Here is a 9,430-nt window from a genome sequence, read left to right as displayed (position 1 = left end):
TGGTGCTAAACTGTAAAATGGATTCCGATTGTATCCCAGAACAGACCTGGGACAAATATAGTTGTTTCATATTTTATTTGTAATCAATTTTGTTTTTAAACATTCAAATATTGCACAAAGTCTCATATTTTAAGATATTTAAATTTGTTTTGCCGAAAACAAATACTATTTGAAAATATTTAAATATATCTAAGTTATTTGGAAGCAAAATATGTATCTTCAACTGTTCCCACATAGTTAATGAATAATCAAAAACTAAAAACTAATTACCCTAAATGTATAATTATGTACCAAGTCTTGCAATTATCACATGGGGTTTTGAGGATTTCTAACAAGGAAAACGCTAAACATGTTTATCAATCTTCCAGTTTCCAAAAGGTAACTGAGTGGTTAACAAGGACAAGGCTTAACCTGCTTATATACGTTAGATACTTATTTATGAAGAGTTTAAAGTATTTCAACTACTTGACTCGTATTTAAATATTTTTAAGTAATTGCTTTCCGCAAACCATTTTTAAATATTGTCAAGGTACTTTCTGCAATCTGTATTTAATTTTTCAATTATTTACAATTTGTATAATTATTTTTAAATAGTAGTTACTTTTCACAAACCATGTTTATAACTAGATTTATCCCATGTCTGGTCCAGAGTCCTGTATATTTTTTTTCCATGGGTGCAGCTTGTTGGCTGAACAGGTGTGGTGGTTTTTTTAATTGTATTTGCTTTGTTGTTTACGTGGCCTACATTTTCACCATCCGTTAGTCATTTAAGTTTACCACCGTGACCTGTTTTTTAATAATATTAATTTCTTTATTCTCTTTGTATAGTTTTGAATGGTCCGTGTGAAGGCCGATTTTAGTGGCTATCTTGACTTTTTTTTTTTTTTTTAAATCTTATACAGTCAAAAATACACCCAACAAGTGTCTTATGATCATTGCAGCCATCGCCAACCAGCAACGAAAAGTGACTCCAGCCCCTCTGAATGAAGCATCTTGCTTTCTGCCTGCCCCCCCCCCTTCCTGTTCAAAAGCAGCACTTTAATCTAATTTTATTTCCAGTCCCTGGCATCTGTTTTCTTTTCTGTCATGCTTTATGGTTTTTGTTTGATTTTATTTAACTGTAATGTTTGTAAATTTGAAAATAAACTAAAAATAAATTAGTTTTCTCTCACTTTTCGCCTGTGTGCATTGGGTGCTGCTGCCGCTCCATGCCCAGAAACTCTGGAGCAGTATTTTAATTGCATCTGTGGCACAGGAAGTTTCTATCTATCTATTTATATATAAACATTAATAATTCAGGTGCTGGTGATGTTGCAGTTGATTATTAGTCGATACAAAAAAGCTGTTTTTGCATTGCCTTTAGTGCACTTACTGCACAACCCTGAGCTGCATGTCGATATGTACTCTATTGAAATCTACAAGCTCCTTTCTGGGTGCTGGTGGTCAGTTCGGCGATAAAGCTTAAATGACAAGCAGGGAGTTTGCATGGTACACCTGAGTGTGCATTTCTGTTTTGGAAGAGTATGTAGGTTTAAAATGAAGCTTGGATTTCACCAATCACTTTATTCTCCTCTGTTAAAATAGTTTAAATCTTACTGACTTGCTAGCAGGTGAATCTGCTAGTCCTTGTCGATGTGTCAGTTTAGGAGTTGGAAATGCGTTCAAATGTATGTGTTGCTTCTTTTAAAATACAAAAAAAAACCAAAAGGCCTTGCAAACCATACTTTTTATTTTGTTTGCCCACAGTATTATGTTGTTAGAATAGCAGTGAGCTTGTTGCCAGTTTTGTCTAGACATTGGGCTAGTGAAGGTGCCCAGATATACTTACTGTAATTCTTTAAGCTGAAACCAGAAGAAAAAGAGGAGAATGATCAGTCCAATCAAGTGTCGCACTAAATGGTAATGAATCAATCAAAAGGTGTGTTTTTTTTGTTTTGTTTTTTTTTTTTTTTTGCTAATGTTGACCAATTTAACCCAATTTCAATGTCCTGTGATCTACATAAAAACCTAAATATGCAAATGTTACATAATTGGCTGTTTTGTTAGGGTGCTTGGATTGTGTATTTTGTGCCAGAGCAAAAGAAGCCAGCTGACCGGATATTTTTATTTTTATTTTTTTTCCTAGTTAATAAACAGTCATCCCTGTTTAGAGTGATTGCTAACTGGACTTGAACTTTTTACTGTAATTTAATAATGGTACCACGTACCCTGAGTGCTTTCATTCTGGAGCTGCAGAGACGGGTCTCAGTCTGACTTCCCCACCGGCTCTTTCCTCTTGACCTCAGGATTCTCTCTGTGGCCTCCAGCCACGGCTCGATCGTGGCCAGCGCGTCGCTGCTTTTCAAGCACGGCTATTTCTCAGTATCACCGTGAGTGCAAGTGTCAGAACAGCTCCCTGTCTGCTACACATTCTGAAATCAAGTTCACTATATAAGGAATACGGAATGTCACGCTCCGAGATTGCCAGACTGAAAAATTGGTTCGCAATGTAACATTCTGTAATCTAGTATTTACTGTATTTTTTTTGAGGGGGGTGGGGGTGTTAAGGCAGAACAGATGTATTTCTCAAATCCCTGATCCCTGTTATAAAAACGGGTGTCCAATCACAGCCATTTTAACAGGTAAAATTATACCTATTTCAATTCAATTAAACCATTTCAAACAGGGTTAGAACAAAGACCAGCAGTGGGAAGGGCAGCTTTGGTCACCGCTGTCTTAAAAGTTACAATGAAACAAACTTAATGAACCACGGTGAAAAGACAATTACATGTAGGAGACAGCTTGGTGCATGCAAGACAAAGCTTTATGTTTTTAGTAGGTGGTCTAGTGCCAATTGTCAGCCCACATAACATGTTTTTTCTATGTAATAAAGTGCTGGCAGGGGAAGGGAGTTAGAATAAGGCTGTGCTATTTAGAAATACATCACTCAGTGAAATAAGATGCTTTAACCCCCTGACATCCTTGCAGTTGTTCTATTGGTGGTCTCATTTTAGCTACAATAGCCTTGGGTAGAGAGGCCAGTGAAATTAAAGGCTGAGTTTATGAAGGGCTGAACAGCTGCGGTCTGGCCCCTTGGATCAAGCTCTCTGAACACAGCCACCTTTATCCAGAGTGCTGGATTTCAAAGAGGGTGTTTTATTAGAGTGGTGACCGTGTCTACTTGACTTAGTTTCTAATAGATTTACACAACCTTCATAGAGATGTTTCTGATGTGATTGTATAAAATACAGTTCAACACTTTTACAATAAAATCTGCAATTACAAAATATGCACACTGTGTTTAAGCTCTTACCTGGAGTTTTAGTTTCACTGGGATGGTGCAGCACACAAATGGAGTTGAACTTTGTCAGCAGCTTGTTCGGTTTTTCCTGATTAAAGTAAAATATGACCTGGATGAATCTTTCCATAAAACTTAATAAACAACAATTAAAAGTCTACACAGGTAACCACCACAGCTTTACTTCTTATTAAACCATCCCCTTCTTTTTTTTCTGCAGTCTACAATTAGCTTGGCCATATTGAAAATGTCTCAGCTTTCATCACAAGAGCTAAACCGGACTATTTAAAAGGCTGGAAGACTGAACCAACCCATTTATAGACCGCATGCGAAAAAAGAATGTCTTCATTGTAAATCAAGTCATGGTACATAGATCTGTCCTCACCAAGCAAGCTGCGCACTTACCAGTCTGTTTGTTTTGTTTATAAATCGTTAGCTGACGATTTCGAGAGTAGAGTTAGCACAGACTTAAAGTGATGTTCATGCTTTAAACGATGTAAACATCACTGCAAGTCTTAACTGCCTCATTCTCAGCAGCAGGGAAAGCACAGCTCCTTTTGTACAAAACCATAGACTCCAGTGTTACAGGAAAACAAGGTCAATGCTAAGATGCTACAATTCACCACAAGACAAAACAACCTGCCACATGCTCTATTTACAACTGAACTTTACAGATGCTATTTACAACTGAACTTTACTGAGCAGAACCTCTGTCTGCACTGCAGTGCCGGACTGGGGCATTACCTTATGAAGCTGTGGGACAGGCTGTTAAGCTTCTTAAGTTTCCTCTTGACTCATGTATTTGGTCGCTCACCAGCTACAAAAACAGAAAAAAACCCATCTATATTAAGCCATTGCCTAATATCCACGAGGCAAGTTTCTAGAAAAGTGTTCTGCCAACTTCTTGAGCAAACCGTTATCGTTATTAATATTCAACTCAAAATAAAAATAAAAAATCTAAAGACAGGATACTCTTTATTCTTTTTCCCAGTCATTTGTCCAAGTGTTTTCTTAGCAGTTGATCCAAACTGTTAAAATCCTTCAGTATGATACAGCCTGTGACATGCATACCACTGCCCTAATTATAAACCAGCCTCAACTGGGATAAATCTCATTCAAGAAAGTTCCCTATCTCCAGTGAAGTTTATTTAGGTCTCTTGACAAAACAACAAACATGCAATTTCATGATGGAAATGAAAAAAATTGAAGCTAATCCTATAATCAGCACACCACACACTACAATGTATGGAATACCTATGGCATTGCCTAGTAAGCTGGTCACCATGCAGCTTACCTTACTCCAGGGTGATTTTGCCACTTCCACTGTCTTTGATCTCCACCTCAGGGTAAAAACTGTTGGGTTTTTGGGGGTTTTTTTTCACCCAGAACCCTGTAAAAGGAGGCAGTGTTTCATCACTTACACTTGAGAGGGCAAAACATTATTATTCTCCAGCTCAACACCAGGAACGGCCAGGGTGGTGCATTTTGCAGGGAGCAGCTGAAATGAATCCTGTTTCAATTCTACACTCCTCGATATAATCCCGCTTCATTCTTACTGTACACTGTCAGACCCAGCCTCGCTTCAGTGACAGCACGTGTAAATCAGTAGGTTTTACACAAGAGTTTGAAATTACAGTTAGGTTACTACTCATGAATTATTTACAAACGTTTTTGAAACATATATGTTATGCCCACTAAATGCCCAATCAAAAAGCCAATACAGCAATATATATATATATATATATATATATATATATATATATATATATATATATATATATATATATATATATATAATATTAATACCAATTAATTAAGACTACCGTGGAAAGACATGTTCCTGGAGGGCTAGCAGCACTTTCTCGGTTATTCCCAGGGAAGGCACCTTCCCGTCATATCCAAACATTGACATGTTCACTGCTGGATTCGCCGCAGGAACTCTGGAAGACAAATCTAGTTACAAACAAACAAACAAAAGAAAAGCTTAAAAAAAAAAAACCGTCAATAATGCATTATTTTACAAACATGCTACAATAAAACTGAGTATCGCTCTCTTTATAAGACAACTCATTCAGCATATAGGCCTATGAAAACAAGACAGCTTTTTTTTAAAAAGTAAAAGATACAATTATAAAATAATTATAATAAAAGAATATCCCTGCACGGTTATAATTTACAAAACCAAAAAAGTTAAATAATTAAACAAACAACGATAACTGTGCAGGTTCACATATAATCCAAACTGTTCATTATGAAGCAATGAGGCACGCTGCACAGAGATCGAGGTGGTTAGCAGTACAATCTAGGTCGTGCAGGTGTATTATACCAACCTCTGTTTGAACACACTGACAGGGCCGGGTCTCCCGTGTTCGTTTTTATTGTCTCTCTCAAGGTCGGGGTTAAAAAAGGTATGTCAGAAATCTCCATGTGTCATATCCTCGCCGTCCCATTGGTGCTGTCTGTCTGCCTAGAGTTACACAAAAGGCAACCAACACTTATATCTCCCGGCGGCAAACTGAAGACCGTTATTTTTATAACAGGGCTATTACAACAGGGATTACCGCAATCAAAAGAACAATGTCCATGTAGCACACGTTATTGTTTTCAATATACTGACACGCATGCTTTTTAATTCATATCCAGTTACTGGTGCTGTCCTGTGATTGCTCTTTTACTCTGGTTTGACATATATTAACGTGGTATTGTGTTAATTTATATGATGATGATGATAATAATAATAATAATAATAATAATAATAATAATAATAATAATAATAATAATAATAATAAATCCTGTGCAAAATACCAGCATAATAAAATATACATGTTTTGCATTTGCTCTTAATTGTACTGTAATTCTTGATATGTATTTTTTGTATACAACTGTAAGTCACCCTGGGTAAGGGTGTCTGCTAAGAAATAATAATAATAATAATAATAATAATAATAATAATAATAATAATAATATCATATTCGTATTTCTCTCAAGATGTAAGTAATTGTGACCATAGGTGTTATAATGACGTTGCTGTTCAGCAAAACCAATTTTTAGGTCCCAGGTCTTATTTTACTTGTTTCATAAACCGTGCCGTGTATTTTTCTGACCTTGTCTCTATAACAAAAGAGAGGACAAACGACCTTGCAGTGGACTTGAGTGTCCCAAAATAGACAAGAATACAACTCTGCTGCTAATTGCCAACATTCCTGCCTGACACCAGCCAACTGCTGTTGCACAGTCCTTTGTTAAAGAGGTAGCACATCCCGACCAGAACACCAGCAGGACGGGAGACAGGGCTGAAAACTGGATTTCACTCTTTCTATAAACTAGATAATCAGCCTTCGGCTCTTCCTATTCATTCAGAGATTTTGGAAAACCATGTGGTCCAGATTCTCATGCATTTGCACATAAATAAAGCAGCATCAAGTGCACAGCGCTTGGGTGTCATTTCTACACTATCCCCTTCAAGAAAGGGTTGCGGGTTAACGCGTGTTGCAGTGCAGGGGCTATTCTGGGATTTGTTTTCTATAAGCAGCTGGGTTGTGTAAAGTTTCATTGTTAATAAGTGAACAGTAAACTATTCATAAACAAGATTTATTACAAAGGGTTCAGATTGTCGATGTTAACAAAACGAAGCGGTACCTGTTAAACTTAACGCAGAAGACCCGATGATATGGACTGTACATGTAGACGAGGTGTGCTTTGAGAAATGTAAAATGAAGTACAGTGTGTTCTCCTTGTTTCATTCCATTTCCCTGGTCTTCCCAATAACCGTTCAATTGGAATGCTGAAGGCAATCCAATGGTCCTGTAGCACAAGACATGGAATGGAATGATCAATTGGTAGAATTGGTAGATATTTTGACTGGAGGTGGTTTGATTGGAGGTGGCTTCCAATTGCCTCCATTCTAGCCATGGCTACATTGAGGAAACTGGCACCGTGATTGGTTGGTCCATTAGCCAATAATTGGATAATGAATTTGTTGGCTGGTTGGCTGCTATCGCTCTAAGTAGGTGGGTGTATAAAGAGGCTGCAATAAAAAGAAAAGCCCAGAAAAGAAAGAGAAGAGTGTTTTCAGCAAGGCGCTGATGCACGGGCCAAAGTATGTTTTGTGAAAAGTGTTTTGTTCTGGTTGTGCAACCCCCTGCTCCTAAATGCCAAGCCCCCTGATGGCTTTCTTCCCCGGAGAACCACCTTGGTTATTCACTTACCTAGGAAGACCTGTGCACACCCATTGTGATGTCAATGCATGATCAGCAAATCTACATTTGTCTTCAAGGAAGATTTTATATTAGTACCAGTAGGTGTTTTGTTTGTGTTAACTGTATATATTTCTAATATTTGCCATTGTTGGAGGGAAAATGTATTGACTGAGCTACAGTGGCTCAGTGCTGTCATGGAGATTCTCATTGCACCTACTTATCCACCATTACAGACCCTGGACCCAAAGTGTTACTCGGCATATGAACGCGCACAGGGATTCCAGGAATTGGAAGTGGAATTGCTATAAAGGGTACAGTTGTTTTAGATTATCATGCACTGAATGCCAGTGTGCTTAGTTTATTGAAAGAGGTGGCCTGTGCTTATTTTAACATTCACACTTTTTTTTTCCGAAACTGATTCAGGAAACAAGAGACAATACATGATCTAGTGTTTGATTTCACTTCCCCCGCTGAGAAATGAAGGTCTTTAGCACCTTCCTTGGTGGTAAAGCAAAAGGAAGTCTTTGAAATCATGAGGTAATACCATGGTGTTTGTTAAATAAGTAATGGTAAACTTTTAGAAAGCTACGATCATCATTTGTGTCTGTTATTGATTTGGCTGCAAGGAGCTTTTCACACAGTTCAATGTGTCCTTGTTTTTTGCTTTAACTAAAGCTACACCCTATAATCGCTGTCAACTGACTGTCAGTCATGGCACTTGTTCCTGCTTATGTCACCTTCAACACAAAGCTGAGGCCAGGCAAGGGAAAAAAACAGTATCACAGTCTTCCAGATCCCTCTCCGCTGCCCTATCACTCTATACCTCCAACAGCAGATCCCCTGCAAGTCGGGTCAAGATTCCTGTGATTTTTACAAGGGTCCTGTGGCACTGCTGTACACATGTGGAATATATATATATATATATATATATATATATATATATATATATATATATATATATATATATATAAACCTTTGCAGCAGCAGCTCAGTATATCTTGCTCACTGTCACCTAGTACTACACACTGTCCCAGAATATAAATAATGTTACCAAATCAGTCTTTTCAGCAGGTGATAAGTGTGCGAGATTCCAATGTCATTGCAGGCAATCGCGTATCTGCTTTGTGTTATTCTCAGTTACCCTAAAATGGAGAGCTCTAGCTGTGTTTCTATTTCAGGTTTACTCGGGCACACAGTACCTCCTGCAGCAATGCCTTGAACAATAGACCCTGCTTCCACACACACTGCAAACATGGAAGTGCTGCACATTACCATCCCAGCCTCTCAACCAGGACACTTACACCACTACTACCCTTACAGAACAGTTTGGAAATGCCATTGAGGTACCAGCAGCTCCTCTACCAAACACACCACCCCTCCAACTGCCCAGATCATCTGCAGCATGTGTAGCTGATAAACCAGTTTGTAGAATTCAAAATCCACTTTCATTTGTACAGTCACCAACACTTTAAATACAGGCAATGCGGTATATGATATAGGGATAGGATATATGGTATAGAGATAGGGTATAGGGCATAGGGATAGGGTATATGGAATAGAGATAGGGTATAGGGCATAGGGTATGTGGTAATATGGTACACTGAAATGGACTACTAATGTATATCGGTTCATTCCTCTGCAATTTCATATTGGTAAGTCAGAATCTGAACATATTACCAGCTTAATAACAATCTAATACATTTGTTTTATAGTTGTCATTGCCCTATAAGTTAAGAAGCACTGCATTGCCATTGTGGTGCAATGGCTTTGCTACTGATGATCATTGGTAAGCTGTGCTATAAAGTCAGAGCTGTAAAAACATCCGTATATGTATTACACTGTGTTGTACAATGCAAAGTTTGTATCTTCTGATTAGATTCTACATCGCGCATGTTAACTCCCTTTGATGCTGTTTAGATATAAAATCTCTGTTAACAATGAAAAGCATTCCAGC

At 37.8% G+C, this 9,430-nt stretch overlaps 1 long non-coding RNA gene across 3 annotated transcripts; it reads right to left on the bottom strand.

Moving 5' to 3' along the window:
• Positions 1 to 1,709: 1,709 nt before the first annotated feature.
• On the bottom strand, positions 1,710 to 5,748 carry LOC121298030. 3 transcript variants are annotated; one of them, XR_005947257.1, is made up of 7 exons: positions 5,608 to 5,748; positions 5,101 to 5,230; positions 4,572 to 4,667; positions 4,022 to 4,094; positions 3,293 to 3,368; positions 2,208 to 2,411; positions 1,710 to 1,842 (listed from the first exon to the last, which is right to left on the bottom strand). It is a non-coding gene; the product is annotated as an uncharacterized LOC121298030 (long non-coding RNA). The 3 variants fall into 3 exon arrangements; XR_005947256.1 differs by lacking the exon at positions 5,608 to 5,748 and having other exon boundaries at positions 5,101 to 5,597; XR_005947255.1 differs by lacking the exons at positions 5,101 to 5,230; positions 5,608 to 5,748 and having other exon boundaries at positions 4,572 to 5,016.
• Positions 5,749 to 9,430: the final 3,682 nt, after the last annotated feature.

Source organism: Polyodon spathula, chromosome 23 (assembly GCF_017654505.1).
Source record: "Polyodon spathula isolate WHYD16114869_AA chromosome 23, ASM1765450v1, whole genome shotgun sequence".
Taxonomy (NCBI): domain Eukaryota; kingdom Metazoa; phylum Chordata; class Actinopteri; order Acipenseriformes; family Polyodontidae; genus Polyodon; species Polyodon spathula.
Note: the sequence above shows the minus strand (reverse complement) of the source record. Positions and strands in the feature narration are given on the sequence as shown.